We start from the raw sequence: 16,309 nt of genomic DNA, 5'->3' as shown, positions 1-16,309 counted from the left end.
GGCTTAAAGTGATGAAGTTTCATTTCTTGCTCAGGCTGCACGTCCCTCCTGAGAGGGGATGTGTCTGCTTCACCCGGTCGTCATCCCAAGACCCGGAGGGATGGAAACGCCACCGCGTGAAGCGTTTCTGACGACCGAGGTACAGCAAGGGGGTGACCGGCTCCCGGGCTCTTCTAAGTCTCCACCTGGAAGTGACGGACGTCAGGTCTGCTCGCACTTCATCGACGTGCCCCAGGGTCCCCCAGAGTCCAGGGGACGGGAAGGGCAATCTCTTCACGAGCCCCAAGAGGAAAGAAGCCTGTGAGAGTTAGAAGCCCCAGGGGCCTCGGCACTGGGGAAGGAAAACAGAGGGCGTGGCCGAGCCAGGGAGGGGACGCTGGGGTGGAGTCCGACGCCGGGGACCCGCAGGGAGAGGCACTGCGCTTGCGAGCGGGCAGAGTGTGGCCTCAGAGGCCCGCTGGTGGGGAAGGCGCGGGGCCCCCCAGCGCGGACTGCGTTTCCTTTGAAATGAGCGAGTGATCCTGGGGGCGGAGGTTTCGGCCTCCAAGCAGAACGGAGACTCGAGGAAGAGATGAGACTGAGGAGGAGTGACAGCGAGGCCCCTCTTGCGCACCTGAGCTCTGCGTCCTGCCACAGTTCTCTGTGTCTGTGGACCCCTCACCCCCTGCACGGCATCTAGCAGGGGGTCACCGTCCGACGGGTGGTCGCCCCGCCTGGGCTTCGCTCCGTCCTCGCTCCAGAGCTCGGTTCTTGTCCCGCGGCTGCCAGGCTGAGGATTCGAGGTGCCGCAGCCAGGCCTCTCCGGAGAGGAGACGGTACGTGGAAGAAGACTTGGGTAGATTGGGCCACGACGCCGGGGGCTCCCGCGGGGGCCCCGCTGCCCACACCCTCCCACGTGCGGGCAGGACCTCGGGGCCTCTCTGTGATGGGCACCGTCTCCACCGCTCTGACAGTCACGGCTGCCACTGCGTTGCCGGCGTGGAGCATTGATCTCACTTAAACCCCAAATGACGACGTGACTCCTGACCCGGTTGCTTCCTAAACGCGGATGAGAAGTGAAGAGATGACGCTTCCCTCCCATACAGGGCCTGGGGTCTCTAGGGTAAGCTGGCGTCCGGGAGCCGAACGCAGAGGGCCCGTTACGGGCAGCTGGCTCCGGTGCTGGTCTGCGACCCCGGCGGCGGTGGCCCCGGTCCTGGTCTGCGACCCCGGCGGCGGTGGCCGGGGGCAGACCCTGACTTGCTGGACCTTGGTTTGTGTGTCTGCGACGTGAGTGGATTCAGCGGATCGTCTCCTGAGGTCACCCCTGGTTTTAGCTTTCGGGTCGTTTGTGACTGCCGAGGCCAAGGGGAAGGGAGGCCGATGGGGGGGAAGGGACACGAGACAGGAGGAGAGGGTGAGTGAGGAGGGGATCCCGGGGCGGGGGTGGGGGGGTGCAGCGTGGCGTGTGCGCCCCCCTCCTGCCTCCTGGACATGCTTGTTAAATGATGGAGCCACAGCTGAGCAGGGAGCCCTCAGCCACGCATCTCAAAACGGGGGAGTCTCAGCATTTATTTCAAAGACGGTAATTTCATTTTCCAGGGAGAAATCTCGGTACAAAGAGTTGACGTGGGCCATTAAATTCTTACCTTTCAGCATACCTGCCTAAAAGCTATGCGAACAGCAATGTCTTGTATTTCCTAGGAGCCAGCACTTTCTAAGGATGGCAGTGACCTAATCCATCCTCATGACACTGACATCAGTGCTGAGAAGACCCCCGTCTCCCTGGCACATGCCCCCTGCGGCTCAGAGAGGTCAGGTCTCTGTCCAGCGGGAAGGCAGAAACGCCAAGGTTCAATCCGACGTCCGCTTTATTGCGAATCCTGTGCTTTTCACCCCTGGCCGCTGGCTGCGACCCGACACCCTCACGGAGGAGGAGGGCTCCTTTTGCCCTCGGGCTCAGCAGCATGGTCCACTTCTCCGCCTCCCCTTCATCCTGGTATTTTTTATTCTCCATCCTTTGGAACAAGCACCGCGGTCATAAAGGAAAGCAGAAGGGAGGGCGGGCGTTGAGAAGCCTCCCTCCTGCCCGCCTGGTACCACACTCCCCGACCCTGCTTCCTGGTGCCTGTGGGCTCCTTTCTCTTTGCAAAAACAGGAACTTAGAAATGCGTGTTCTTGTTTCCTACTTTCTTACCCCAAAGTTGGCACACCAAATTAGACCATGCTTGGCACTTACTCTGTCATTACTCAGCGATGTGTCCGGAAAATACTGTGATTTTAGTTCCCAGGGAGCTTCCTCATTCCTTCTCACGGGGACAGGCGGTTCCACCGGGTGGGGTAAGTCATCGGTTTACTTAGCCAGGTCCTCGGATCCGGCCACTAGGCGGTTTCCATGTGTTTCAGAATCACAGACAACGCCTTCCGGGAGTCACCTTGCAGAGGTCTGTGCCCACCCGTCAGCTGTAGCCCCAGGAGCGGGTCACTGAGGCAGGGGAAAGTCCATCTGACATCTTGCTGGCCGTGACCCTCATATGGGCAGTTGAGTAGACCCACTGAGAAAGGAGAACCGTGTTGGCCTCCGTGGCTCCCGGACAACAGAGTGTTTTGTCGAACTTTTGTCTTTTTTCCAATCTGATCGAGGAAAACTTATATCCTTGTGTAGTTTTACTGCTCGTGTCTCTGACTGTGATGCTTGCGTGTCTTTTGGACCACATGTATTTCTTATTCTGTGAACCGCCCATGACCTCGGCCCATTTTTCTGTTGGTCCTGTGGTCTTTCTTGCTTTCATCTCTGAGACCTCTTCATATATTTTGGAGAACAACACTTTTCTGTGTCGTGAGGTACAAATATTTCCCCTAGTTTTTGCCCTTTGTTCCCCACTCTGTGTTGTGCTTTGGTTTTGGCTTCTCTGTGGACACTGCTGTTGTCTACATTTGCAATTGTTAATCTCTGCTTTTTGGCTGCTGGATTTTGAGACATGGTTTGACATGTCAATCGACTCCGATGTTATTCTGTCAAAGTTCCAACAGGAATGACACGGCACACTCAAATTAGGGTGATTTTAAGGCGGGGGTTACGTACAAAGGGACTACTGACAAGGGCCTGGGCAAGTTTTAGGGGCGTCCCAGGGGCAGTGCGAGAACGGGGGCCCAGCAGCAACCGAGATGCATCACCCCTGGGCCCCTGGGGATGAGGGGACGGAGGAGTTATGCAGCCTGGCAGGAGAGAGTTGTGTAGGCCAGGCCTCCTAGAGAGGGGCCCTCGTCTGCGGAGGAAACCAGGAACGGAACACCCTGCCCTCACGTCCCTGCTTCCCTCCTGTCTGGTCGTGGCTGTTGGGAGAAGCCTGCTGGCAGCGTCCATGTGGGCAGCCGTCCAGGGCACAAAATGAGGGGTGAGTGGTCCGAGCTCTGTGGGGCGGGTGTTGGGGAGAAGAGGCGGGACCCACTTCCAGACCCCGTCAGCAGCACTTACGGGGTCTTACTTTTACATTTACAACTTTGTCCCGGTGGAGTTTCTCTGGATGTACTATGTGTGGCGTGGGTCCTGCTTCTCCGACAACTATCCACGTGCCCCTACGCTGCTTATCACAAAATCCACCTTTACCCACATTGGTCATATATTAACGTCCCATGTGCACGTGGCTCTATTTTTGGACTTCCTCTTTTGTTCCACTGGGCTGTCCATTCATATTCTGTATTCATCACCAAGGCCTTGTGATGGGCTTTAAGAACCGGGAAGACCAATCCCTCCTCATTTTTCTTCTATTTCAGGGTTTTCCTGGGCTACCTTGCTTGTTTATTTTCAGTGGATTTGTTTGTCTACTTCTGAAGGAAGGAAACTTGTTAGGACATTTAGGGAGATTATGTTAAATTTATACACTTATTAACTGAGGACTCACATCTTTAGAACATAGCTGATTTCTGCTTTAAAACAATGATTTGTCAAGAGACCTGGCTGTTCCTGGGTTTTGGCACCGCCAGCAAGCAAAGAAAGAAACCTGACAGACACGACCTTGCCAGGTGAGGAAAGCTCTCGTTTGCAGTGATGGGACAAGCTGACATCTGGTCCCTCCTGTGGGATGAATTGAGAACACATCTCTCAGGCAGTGTTCCTGCCAAAATGCAAAACCTGCAACCGATCATGAGAACACGTATATGCAAAATTGAATTGGGAGCGCTCTCTAAAAGGGGGGCCTGTACTCCTCACGAATATCAGCCCTGTCACTTATACGTCAAAGCTGAAAAGAATCTGTATCTTTAAGGACAAAGAAATGATGAGGACCTGGTCTAGATTAAAAGAGATGAAGGGAGGGCTTCCCTGGTGGCGCAGCGGTTGGGAGTCCGACTGCCGATGCCGGGGACACGGGTTCGTGCCCCGGTCCGGGAAGATCCCATGTGCCGCGGAGTGGCTGGGCCCGTGAGCCATGGCCGCTGGGCCTGCGCGTCCGGAGCCTGTGCTCTGCAACAGGAGAGGCCACAGCAGTGAGAGGCCCGAGTACCGCAAAAAAAAAAAAAAAAGAGGTGAAGGGGACGTGGCAACTCGAGTCACCGTGTGGTCCTGTGTGGATCCTGGATCAGGAAAAACATACCCACCAAGGACGTGAGGGGACCACTGACAACAGAATCCGCAGGGTAGGTTAGATCGTAGTGTTATTTCAACGTCAAATCTCCTGACCTGATCATTGTACTGTGGTTATGTCAGGGAACTCTCCTGTTCTTACATAATGCATGATGAAATATTTTGGGGTAGAGAGTGTCTGCTACGAACTTTCAAATTGTTCACAAAAAATAATAGTCTAGGGCTTCCCTGGTGGCGCAGCGGTTGAGAGTCCACCTGCTGATGCAGGGGACGCGGGTTCGTGCCCCGGTCCGGGAAGATCCCACATGCCGCGGAGCGGCTGGGCCCGTGAGCCATGGCCGCTGAGCCTGCGCGTCCGGAGCCTGTGCTCTGCAACGGGAGAGGCCACGACAGTGAGAGGCCCGCGTATCACAAAAAAAACAAATAATAGTCTACATATAAATGTAGAGAGGAGTAATAAAGTAAATGTGGCAAAATGTTAATAATCGATAACTGGGTGAAGAATACCTAGGAATTCTTGGTTCTATTCTTACAACTCAGTGCTGGAGGTTGGCTTCTAGACCGCGGTGCTAACGCTCTTCTCTGCGGCATCTCCACAAGGCCCAACGTCAGGTGCCACTGGGTAGGGCTGGTGAGGTGCCAGGCGGCTGCCAGGCTCCGGCCACAGTAAAACTGGGAGAAACAACGATAATGGCTGAGCTCGGACAGCTCCGGGCCTTACAAAGCACGGACAAGGGCCCCGGGGAGCCAGAGGCCTTGGCGGCCGGGAGCCCAGCCTCCAGAAACCCGCGAGAGGTTTGTACACAGATGTGCTGCTCCAGGAAAGGACCCACAGATCAATCCTGTGGGTGCAGAGGAAGGCTTAGGGTCAGTGACAGAGGACACAGGGCTCAGGAAACAGGAGCTCTTTCTCAGACGGTCCCAGAAGCGCTAAGAGGTGGGAGCCTGAAGGAGCAGCGTGGGTGGGGGGAGGGGGGAGGCTTGCCTGAGGATGTGGGACCCGGGAGCGGGGGAGGGGAAGGGGCCTCCCACCCGGGCCAGAGTCTTGGGAAATGGGATCCAGCTTTGCTGGCTGCTCTAGGGCTGTGCTTGGAAGGCAGCTGGAGCGTGTGTGAGCATCTCTGCTGTGTGTGTGTGTGTGCGTGGCAGAGACAGCGAGACGTTAGGAACGAGGCCCATCTTGGGTACCTGCTGGTGCTGGATTGTAACTGGGTTCCACTAAGTTCTTATCCCCCATCCTTGGCGGCAGCAGGTTGAGGAGCGGCCCAGCTGGGCAGCAGTGGCCCAGAGTGCCATCGGCAGGGACCACCGCAGTGGGCCCCTCTTAGGCTTCCTGAGTTCTCAGGCTGGGGTGTCCTGGGTCCCTGTGCTTTGCTTCCGACGGCAGTCCTGACGCAGGATGGGCCTTGGGCGACCAGAGCCTTTGCTCCCCCTGCAGGGGTCTGCAGGGACCTGGGGGTCCCTCCCTGGGGACGCTCCTTAGTAACCAACTGGTGAAGGAGTTTGAAAGCCCAGGCCCTTGCTTTGACGGAAGACAAACTCCAAGTTGTAATTTTCCCTCCAGAATGCCTCCATGGAGGGAATGGATGGGCCACCCCCCATTTCCTGCCCTGCTGCCTGCACCCCTCAATCAGTTTTCCCAGGGGACCTGCCGGAGTAGATCACATGCACACAGCCCTGGCCTCGGGCCCTGCTTCTGGGAAGCCTGACGTGAGATGACCACTAACACAGTCCAAGAAATGACCGAACGCGGGAGAAACCTACCCTCAGGACTTAGAGGCCATCCACGCATCTGAGCCTCCCGGGTAAGACTCTGCTCCGTCAGCCTCCTTTCAACGGCTCCGAGAGAGCTGGTGTCGAGTTTGAGCTTTGCCTGGAGGGGCGGATGGGAGGGCGGCTGGAAGCAGCTCTCAGCTCTGCCTCAGAATAGATGTGGAATCATAACAATTTCACTGAAACGTCAGCTTTCTTGGGGCCCACAGGAGCCTCCAGCTGACCCTGCTTCCCGGTGGGAAGGAGGAGGGCTTTCTGCTGCGCCCTCTGAAGAGCGACCAGCAAGGGCAGAGGCGGCCGGGATGGAGAGGGGCACGCCTGGCGGAGGTTCTGGTCCCTGACCCGTGTGCTGAGCCTCAGACGGTGGAGCCAGACGCGACGGTGATGCTCCGTGACCATGTGGGACACGTCACAGCTGGGTGTCTGGCGCGTCCTGGCAATGGCCTGTCTCTGCAGGTCTGAGAAGCACCACAACGTTCTTTACAAGGTTGACACGGGAGCTGGGCCCTCGCACATCAGCCCCGTCCTCCCTGCATCTTAAGTCTGAGCTCTGATGGGACTTCTGTACCAAGAGCGAATTAACAGGGTAAATGATGTTCAACTAAAGAGTTCAACCAGCACACTGTGATGTAGCCGAGCTCGTGTCCGAGCAGAGGACCATCCACACAGGGGTGAGTCGCTCTTCTGAGCTGATTTAATATTTCCAGTGTTAGCATTTGAATGTTGGATGAACTTGTTTCCCTGGTGTGAAATTCAAGATTTGTAAATTCAAACAGACGATGAAACGATCTAGAATTAGTCACTGATAGCCTCTAACTGAATAAATCACTGGCTTGCTTGCTAGTTCTCTGGGATTGCCAAGATTATACGTCTAAACGAGGTAGGAGTTCCCCTTCCCCGTGTGTGCGCGTGCACACGCGCACACACACACACACACACACACACACAGAGTCGCTAAACTGTCACAGCAGTGTAATAATCTGACCTCTGAGAATTGCATGCAAGGACTAGAATACAGGCTAGAAGATGTGGGGCAGTCCATCCCGCTCTGTATGGGGATGATGTTCTAACAGTCAGAGCTCCCCCAGATGAAATGGGGGTCCATCCGCAAGGAGACCCGCTGTCTCGGAACTGCTGGGAGGAGGAGGATGGAGCAGAGTCTTACCCGGGATGCCCAGACGGGTGGACGGCCCCTAAGGCAGGTGGCTCTCAGCTCTGAGGTCCACGGTCCTGCGATGGCACACCTTAAAGACAGGACCTGGGAGGTCTTCCATTTCCTCCCCAAGTTCTTACTTCCTGCGCACGGATCCACCACATAGCCTCTCCGCATTCTCCTTTGAGAGAACCTGGGCTGACTCACCCTGACGGAGCAGTTTGGCTTTGTGAGCCCCTGACACCCACCTTCTCCCCTTAGTTTGTGAGCCAGTGTCCCCTGAAACCCCAAACTTCAGCTCGATTAAGCCTGTTGTTTCTTCAGGGTCACAGTGGAACAGCCAGGCCTGCTGAGGGAAGTTCCCTGCTCCCCATCGTCCCCCCTCTCTTCCCATCCCCCTCCCTCCCCCTCCCCCTCCCTCCCCATCCCCCCTCCCTCCCCACCGCCTCCATCCCCTTCACCCCCCGCCCTCCCTCCCCATTCCCCTCCCTCCCCTCCCTCCCCCTCCCCCTCCCCCTCCCTCCCCCTCCCCTCCCTCCCATTACCTCCCCACAGGCTACCCTGTATCTCTCCTTACTCCCTATCGTCCCCCTTCCCCCCAACTTCTCTGCAAACCGAGGGAGCAGGAGTAATGCAGCCGAGCGCGGCCTTTCTGCAGCGAGTCCCACAGACCAGAGAACCTTCCAGAAGAGGTCACGGTGCTCTGCGGCCTAAAGATGCAGGAGGCCAGATTGCTCATTTCCTTCGTTCAAGAGCTCCACTGGGGCCGGTGTGTCTGTCCTCTGCCCCTGGACCATAACTGGGAGTCGGATAAGAGCCTCCGCTCCCGTAATCCCCAGGGAGTCCTCCACGATGAAGCTCCTGCCGCCGTCCCCGGCCCTGCCCGGGGCACCCTGGCTGCAGTGTGACCACCCATAGCCAACGTGTGGAAGGAAGTGAGCTTTCCCTTCCCAAACAGTCTCCGGGGGCATCACTATCAGCTGACTGGTTCACACCTTGGACATTGCAAAGTAAAGCACTTGACAGCATCACAAATTCGCGTGGTTATGCGCAGGGACCACTCTCCAAGGAGGCAAAAAAATAGCCCTGGGCTGGGACAGGACGCTGTCCCCCCGTGGGAAGCCGTGGTCTATCTGGGCATCCATCTGTCTTCTCCTCCGTGGAGAGAGCGCTGGGCACAGTGACCTCCGAGGTCCAGCCAGCTTGAAACCCGTCACTTGACAACTACGGGAGAGTTTAAATGAGTATGTACTTTTCTCCACCCTCCCCGCAGTTCTTCTTAGCTTACAAAATGAGGAAATCAAACCAAACCTGGACACAAAATCCCACCCTGGGGTCAAGATATTTGTAGAGTGTGTATCGGCTCCAGCCCTCGACCTTGGCCACCAGTGTCTGTGCTTCCCTCTCCTGAGCAAATGGTCCTGATACTCACGAGGGACACAGCTGTTTCCTGCCCACCTTCCACCAGAGTTCTGCAACCTCCGTGCCTGCTGCGTTAACACCTCTCTGGGGGATGACGGACGGGACATTGCGGGGATCGGAGCAAAGGTGAGCCAGAGCCGGACATCCCAGCGAGTGGCTCTTCAGGCAGAAGGGAGCACTGGGGTCCTGACGGGCTTGGTGGGTGAGTCAGCCCAGGGACGGCAGACACAGCCTGTCAGGTCCCGGATCTGTAAGTGAGCAGAACATCGACTGCACTGGGGCAGGGAGGGAGGGGGAGAGCCATTCACACCCGATGGGTGCAGATCAAAAGGCATGAGGCAGGCAGCCCCGGCTTTCCTTCCCAAGGGCCTGTGAGTAAGAGCTGAGGCCAGCTCCGTGCTAAACCTGAGTCCCCTGTGCTGCCCTCCAAGCAGGGTGGAGGCGAGCTGGCGTGGGAGGGGAGGGCGGACAGTGGACATCACGGCGGGTCACAGTCTGTGGGTGTCCAGCGCGCCTGGCGGCATCTGTCAGCATCTGCTTACTTCTGAGCCAGGCTGCATTCAACAGAGCAAGGCTGCATCTGCATGGAAGGGGCTGAGCCCCAGGAGCTGGCGGCTATCACCCCTGGCTTCTTACAAGCAGATTCTCTGGTCTGAGGATGAAATCACTATGTTGCCAGAGAACACGGCTTTAGGTCAGGGGACATGATATACACTCCAGAGAAGAAGAAGGGAATTCATTTTCCTTTTCTGCACAGGGTTCAGCCCAGCTGTGGACAGATGTGCCCTCTCCCCGTCAGCTCCGTCTGGAATTAACCTCCCGGAGTCAGACTGTTGGGTGCAAAAGAGAAATGAAACAATGTAGTCCTTGGAAACTGGACGCCATGTACCTCCAAGGGTGTGAGATTCCAGAGGGCATACGGGCACTGGCTTAGTTGTATGTTATCTAGTACAACACGCTGCATAATTAGCAACAAAATAATCCAATTTAGCAAATCTATGTACCGAGCATGCTGCTAGCTGCCAGGGCTTCAAATATAACTAGGTCTCTGGCTTATTGATACACTTTCTGATGGTTTTGACGGTTGTCAGGGAGGAACTTAGTATTAGAATTGCTTCATGGGACAACCTCTTAAGCAGTCACTGGGGTCTTTAAAAGAATACAAATCATTACGTTTAAAATTTATTTATTTTATAAAAGGACAAAAATAAACTAAAGTTGTTGAGACTTAAATGTTTCTTTACCACAAAAGAGATTATTCCTCTTAGTATAAGAGATTACAGAAGATTGAGTGCACGTGCACGCACGCCTACAGTGGTCTATACTGTACGTCTCGACGTTAGGAAGAATAGATCTTCTCCTTCCAAATGCTGCTTCCATTTTCTCTCTTCTTCCTCTTCATTTTATTGTTGTATTATTATTGTTGGTTGAATTGAGTTTCCCCAAAAGACACGTCCGAGTCCTAAGCCCTGGTACCTGTGAATGTGACTTCCTTTGGAAATAGGGTATTTGCAGATGTAATCACGTTAAAATGAGGTCATATTGGATTGTAAGTAGTGGGCTCTAATCCAGTGATTGGTGTCCTTACAACGAGAGGGACATTTTGACACAGACACACAGAGGAAAGAAAGCTGCGTGGAGACAGAGGCTGAGGTTGGAGCGGGACGTTTACAAGCCTTGGAAAGCCAGGGGCTGCGGGGAGCCACCAGAAGCTGGGAGAGGGGCCTGGAACAGATCCCCCTCGGAGCCCCCAGGAGCAAACTCTGCCATCACCTTGATCTTGGACTTCTAGCACCCAGGACTGGGAGACAAGACATTTCTGTTGTACCCAGTTTGTGGTCCTTTGCTACGGCAGCCCTGGGAGACTAATACAGTCATTTTAACATTGTCCAGGTTTACCTTAATCACAGTCTGTTTGCTAAAGATAGTTCTTATGGTGTGTGACATACGCTTTATCTTTAAACAGATTCACTGTTCACCACCTGTGCCTTTAGCTGTGCACTCTCCCTTTTCTCTCCACAGTTATGTCCTCATCTTTGGACTCTCGGTGAATTCCTTCCCCCTCCCTCCCCTCCTCCCTCCCTCCCCTTCCACCGTCCCCCTCCCTCTCCCCCTTCCCTCCCTCCCTCTGTGCTGGTTGCTGGCGTAGCTGCTCAGCGGGTCCTTTTCATCTGACACCTGCTTGAGGAGCTCCCTCCAGACATTCTGTTTGCCCCGAATTAAAGCAGTGACTTACATGACTCCTTCCTTCCCTGAGACTAGGTTGTTTTTCTCTACAAGCAGTTTTGAAGTCTGTTTCTCTTTCTGTTGCCTTGGAGAATTGCATGGGTGGAGGGAAGGACTTGGAGTGACATGATCGGGTACATTTGTTGGACTATCTGGACATTACTTCTTGAACCAGGACCTGCTCCACCTCACAGCAGAGTGCACCCTGTTCGCATGGGGAAACACCCCGGGATTCAGGGCATTTCCCTCGGGCAGCGTGCTCTCCTGCAGCCTGACTGCAGCCCTCGCTCACCCTCCTCCTTATTTTACCCGTTTCTCTCTCACCACTGATTCCACCGGCTCAGAGGAGAGAGACAGCCCTCCTCTCAGCTTGGTGGACCCTCCAGTGAGGCTTCCAGGACGGGGGCTGTGAAGACTGGCCGCGCTGGGTCTATGCCCTGTGCTCCACTCCGGAATCCGCCCTTCCTTGGCTTCCAGTTTTTTAAATGTACTTTTTCTGGTTATACTCTTTTCCTCCTTGGTGCTGTTGGGAAATTCTCTCTTTTTTTTTTTTTGCCAACTTAAATTTTTTTTTCTTATTTTTATTGAAAATTGGGAAGGGAAATTCTGTAAAGCCGTCTCATTTTTAATAGTGAACTTACGTTGAGCTGATGTTTGACGTAATAGCAGCTAATATAATAATAGCAACGAATGCGACTGGGTAGATGGATGAAGGCATTGTTACTCAGACTTCTAATCCCATCACCCTTATCCTAGGGACTTGGCCAAGAGGAAAAGGACCCCCAGGGATGATCTGTTTGAGGGGCGGCACCTGAGGGCTCTCCAGAGAAACAGAGCCAACAGGATCTATGTCTCTATATCTACATCTTTATCCATATCTATACCTATATCTATTTGTCTGTTTTTCTCTATACCTTTTTCCTCCTTCCTTCCTTCCTTTCTTTCTTTCCTTGTCTCTGTTTCTTTCTCTCTCTCTCTCTCTTTCCTTCCTTCCTCCCTCCCTCCTTCCTTCCTTCTTTCTATCACCTACAGAGAGGTTTATTATGAGAAATTAGCTCATCTGATGATGGAGGCCAAGAAGTCCCATAAACTCAACGGCCCAAGAACCAGAGAAATCAATGGTGTGAGTCCCATTCTGAGGCCCAGGACAGGAGAAGATCCATGTTCCAGCTCAACAGTCAGTCAGAGAGAGAGAGAGAGAGAGAGAGAGCGCCCCCTTCCCCCCATTTTTTCTCTTCAGGCCTTCAGCGGATTGGATGCGGCCCACCCACACCGAGGAGGACAATCTGCTTTACTCAGTTAATGGAATCAAACGCCAACTGCTTCTGGAAACACCCTCGCAGAAATACCCAGAATAACATTTAACCAGGTATCTGGGCGACTTGTAACCCAGTCAAGTTGATGCATCAGATGAACCGTGACAGCCAGTATTCGGCAGAATAGCTAAGAATTTAGATCCCAGGGTGAGAGAGGCACAGGTTTGAATTTTTGGCCCTGCTATTTAAATGCTGTGTGGTCTTCTCTTAGCTTACTTAACCTCTCTGTGCCATAGTTTCCTCATCTGTAAGATGGGAATGAAGAGAACTAGCGCCAGGGCTAGTTGTGAGGTTGAAAGGAGCTAAGAAGGGAAAGTTATGAGCTTTATGACTGGAATTTTAGAAGGCTTGAGCTGGAAGGTATCTCAGAGCCAGTCTCATCCTTTCTTATATATTAGGTGGAACAATGAAACTGGTCCCAGAAAAGCTCAGCCTACCCGCCTCCGAGGAGAGGGCAGGGTAATAGCATCTGTGCGTGGTGTCCAGAATGGAATTACGAGATCTGTTATAGCAAAGTCATAGATCTCACCGCCATGCAGGGTACTTTGGGAGACAGAGAGCTGGGCCAGTCTGCACAGCCTCCTCAAGTGACCCTACTTGTCAGGGCTGGCCGTGCTGCCAGGATCTTAGGATCTCAGGTCACTCATCATTGGTTATTCTATTTGTGTAAACTGTTTTATTTATCCCAACGAAGCAGTCTTCATATCCCCCCATTTCTCCATGAGTTTTATCTTTTCGCTCTTACTAAATATGACCTTTGGGGGTGGAATTTTTTGAAAAAGCGGTTTGGGGAGGACTGAGAGCCCAGCCATCATCAGTCACGCGTCGATACTTGCCATGATTTATTCATCACAGCAAGCCTTCTGAGCCCAGAGCCCTCGCCCGACACTCCCTCCCTATCCTTGTGTGGCCCGATGATACAGCAGAAAGTGGTCTATCCTCTTCTTTGGGTCATCCGTGGGGAAACAGAGGCACCACAGTCGTCAGTGGCCACGCAACAACGCCATGTCTGAACAACTCAACCTGCAGACGTCCCTCCTGGGATGGGAAGGGTCTTAAGCCATCAAGTTCCCTTGCAGGCTGCACGGCCTGTCGGGTGGGCGCCCACCCAAAGCCAGGGGAGCAGGACCCCTCGAGCAGGGAATAAGGCTATTCGACACTGTGATTTGAACGGCTCTCATTTCCATACTATTTGACACTGTGATTTGAACGGCTCCCATTTCCATACGGTGTTTTCCAAGGAAACAGCTTTAGGGCTGGAAACTCCAGCCCTCTCCTCCGTGGCTTCCTGGCCACGCCCTCCACTGGCCTTCCAGGTGCAGCTGCTGCAGAGGTGTCTTTCTGGCCCCGTCATTCTCTCCCAAACACATGAGGTGCTCAGTACACACTTGTGGAACTGACTTGTATCAATGAATTCATTCATATTCAAAGGATGATGATTTGATAACACTGACAATATTCCAAGTAAATTTCAAAGGCAATTCCAAAACGAGATTTTTTTTGGCCAGGGAAATTAAGTGAGCCCTGGCGGCTGTAAAGGCTTAACACCACAGTGGTTCATCTTGCAATCACATCCAAGTCCAGTGTGGGTCTAGGGTAGCTCTCCTCCAATGGCGACTCGGTCTGGGCTGTTTCTGTCACTGCACCACCCAGGTCATCCCTGACGGAAGGCCACCTCCAGGGTCAAATAGGCATGGTGAAAGTTCTAACTTCCACTGAAACTATCTTGGGTCTTTATAAAAATTGTTAGACTTACAATGCAAATGTTGATTTAAACCAGTGATCAGAGAAGCCTAATGAAAAAGTATCATTACATTCCGAATTACCTTTATCGAGTCATTCTGTTCTTTTATTTTTATTTTTTTTTATAAATTTATTTATTTATTTATTTTTTGGCTGTGTTGGGTCTTCGTTTCTGTGCGAGGGCTTTCTCTAGTTGCGGTGAGCAGGGGCCACTCTTCATCGCTGTGCGTGGGCCTCTCACGGTCGCGGCCTCTCCCGTTGCGGAGCACAGGCTCCAGACATGCAGGCTCAGTAGTTGTGGCTCACGGGCCCAGTTGCTCCGCGGCATGTGGGATCCTCCCAGACCAGGGCTCGAACCCGTGTCCCCTGCATTGGCAGGAGGATTCCCAACCACTGCGCCACCAGGGAAGCCCCCATTCTGTTCTTTAAAGAAATTTATTAACTAGTTATCATGTGTGGAGTCCTGTGCTAGATGGTGTGGGATGCAGAAGAGGTAGAAGGCGTTGCCCACGAAAGTGAAGAATCCATGTGGGGAGATCAACGTGCAGTGAATAAAAGTGAGAGTCTCTGCAGGGGTGAGTCAGTTTCCTCCAGGGGCCCACGGGAGGGACTCTAACCAGGTTGGGGTGAGACTTGGGGGAGGACTGATGAAACAGTAGGACCTTCCGGCAGAGTGGGCTGGGGGAGGAGTCAGAAAGGGGCTCCGGCACAGGGAGCAGCATGGGAAGCCCTGGGGCAGCGAGAGCACGGTGCATTCAGAGATCAGAAAAGGTTCCCGAGGCTGGAGCCTCCGGGCAGAGGAGCTGAGCCTGGCAGAGAGCGAGCAGATGCCAGGCCCCAAAGCGGCGAGCGGGGCTGCATCAGGCTCCGGGCTTTATCCTCTCTCTGCCGGGCCTGCCTTTCCCTCCAGGCCACGGACTCTGTCTTGAGCCCTAAGCTAGCTCTTGAGCATTGGTCAGGCACAAAAGTCCATGATCCCAGGTGAGCTGTTAATGGAGAGATACAGGTGCTCATGAAAGATGAGCCACCCGTCTGGGGGAAGACGTTGGCCACTCGTGTAACTGAAGAGGATTAGCAACCAGAGGACACAGAGAAGGACTGCAGATCAATGAGAAACAACCCAACAGAAAAACTAGGAAGTGCACTGAAGAGGCATTTCACAGAAGTGGAACCATGAATGGCCAGTAACAAAACAAGATACTCCCAGATCAGTGATCAGGAAAATGCAGAATAAACCTCAAAGGTTCAGGTACTTTCTCCTCCAGGATATTTGCATTTTTATTAAGGATATCAAAGACCAAAAAGCTTTCTGACCCCAAGGGTTGGCCTCAGATGGTGACATTTCCGGTCTTGGGTCAGGTTGGTAGAGAGGATATTTGGGGCGAAGAGTCCCTTGCTTTTTAAATCTCTGCCTCTTTTTATTGTTAGGGAGGTGAGGTAGAAACTGCATTTTTGGTGAATCTAAGCACTTCGTTTAGTGTAATCCTGGTCTCCATATAATAATTAACACAGCCGGCAGTGTCCCCAGGAGAAGCATCCCAAAGCTATCATCGTAGTGGGGTCCCAGCAGACGTTTCCAGCCTCAGCTCATGCAGCAGCCTGATTTCTCACCCCTTGCCTCCTGTACCCCATACTCCAGTCACAGAAAACTATTTAAGCCCTCCGAATATGCCACAATGCTTTAAACCTCTAAATTTTTGCCTCGACTTCCTGCTCTGCTTGGCATGCCCCCTTCCACCCCACCTGTTGGAAAACTCATACTCATCCTTCAAGACCCAACTGAAATGTCCCCTCTGTGACTCATTCTTTTCCTGATTTTCCCAGGTGGCATTAGCACAGCCCTTCCTCTGTGCTCCACTTAAAGCAAAACTCTCTTCAGTTATAGTACTTGCCCCACTGTGGTGTAACTATTACATACTGTTTGTCCCCCGTCCTCCTGCCCCTCAGGTGTGAGCCCCTAAAGGTACGGCTTGGGTCTCTTCACCTTTGCATCAGGGCAGTGCCAGGCCTTCGAGGAATGGTGAGTGAATATCCTTTTATGTGAAAATGAATATCCACAGTTTCTCTGAATATTCTTAGGATGATTAGCTAATCTGTGAGGATGAGTGTCCA

The 16,309-nt window shown here is 53.4% G+C and overlaps 1 long non-coding RNA gene across 4 annotated transcripts; it reads left to right on the top strand.

The window, feature by feature from the left end:
* Window positions 1–1,190: 1,190 nt before the first annotated feature.
* On the top strand, window positions 1,191–11,146 carry LOC117197093 (uncharacterized). Of its 4 annotated transcripts, none has more exons than XR_007479486.1 (6): window positions 1,191–1,564; window positions 1,684–1,978; window positions 2,386–4,005; window positions 6,199–6,369; window positions 6,547–7,008; window positions 7,815–11,146. It is a non-coding gene; the product is annotated as an uncharacterized LOC117197093 (long non-coding RNA). The 4 variants fall into 4 exon arrangements; XR_007479487.1 differs by having other exon boundaries at window positions 1,684–3,377; window positions 3,757–4,005; XR_004477589.2 differs by having other exon boundaries at window positions 1,684–3,377; window positions 6,129–6,369.
* The last annotated feature ends 5,163 nt before the right edge of the window (window positions 11,147–16,309 follow it).

Source organism: Orcinus orca, chromosome 10 (assembly GCF_937001465.1).
Source record: "Orcinus orca chromosome 10, mOrcOrc1.1, whole genome shotgun sequence".
NCBI classification, from domain to species: domain Eukaryota; kingdom Metazoa; phylum Chordata; class Mammalia; order Artiodactyla; family Delphinidae; genus Orcinus; species Orcinus orca.
The sequence above is the reverse complement of the archived record's forward strand: the minus strand, read 5'-3'. Positions and strand labels throughout refer to the sequence as shown.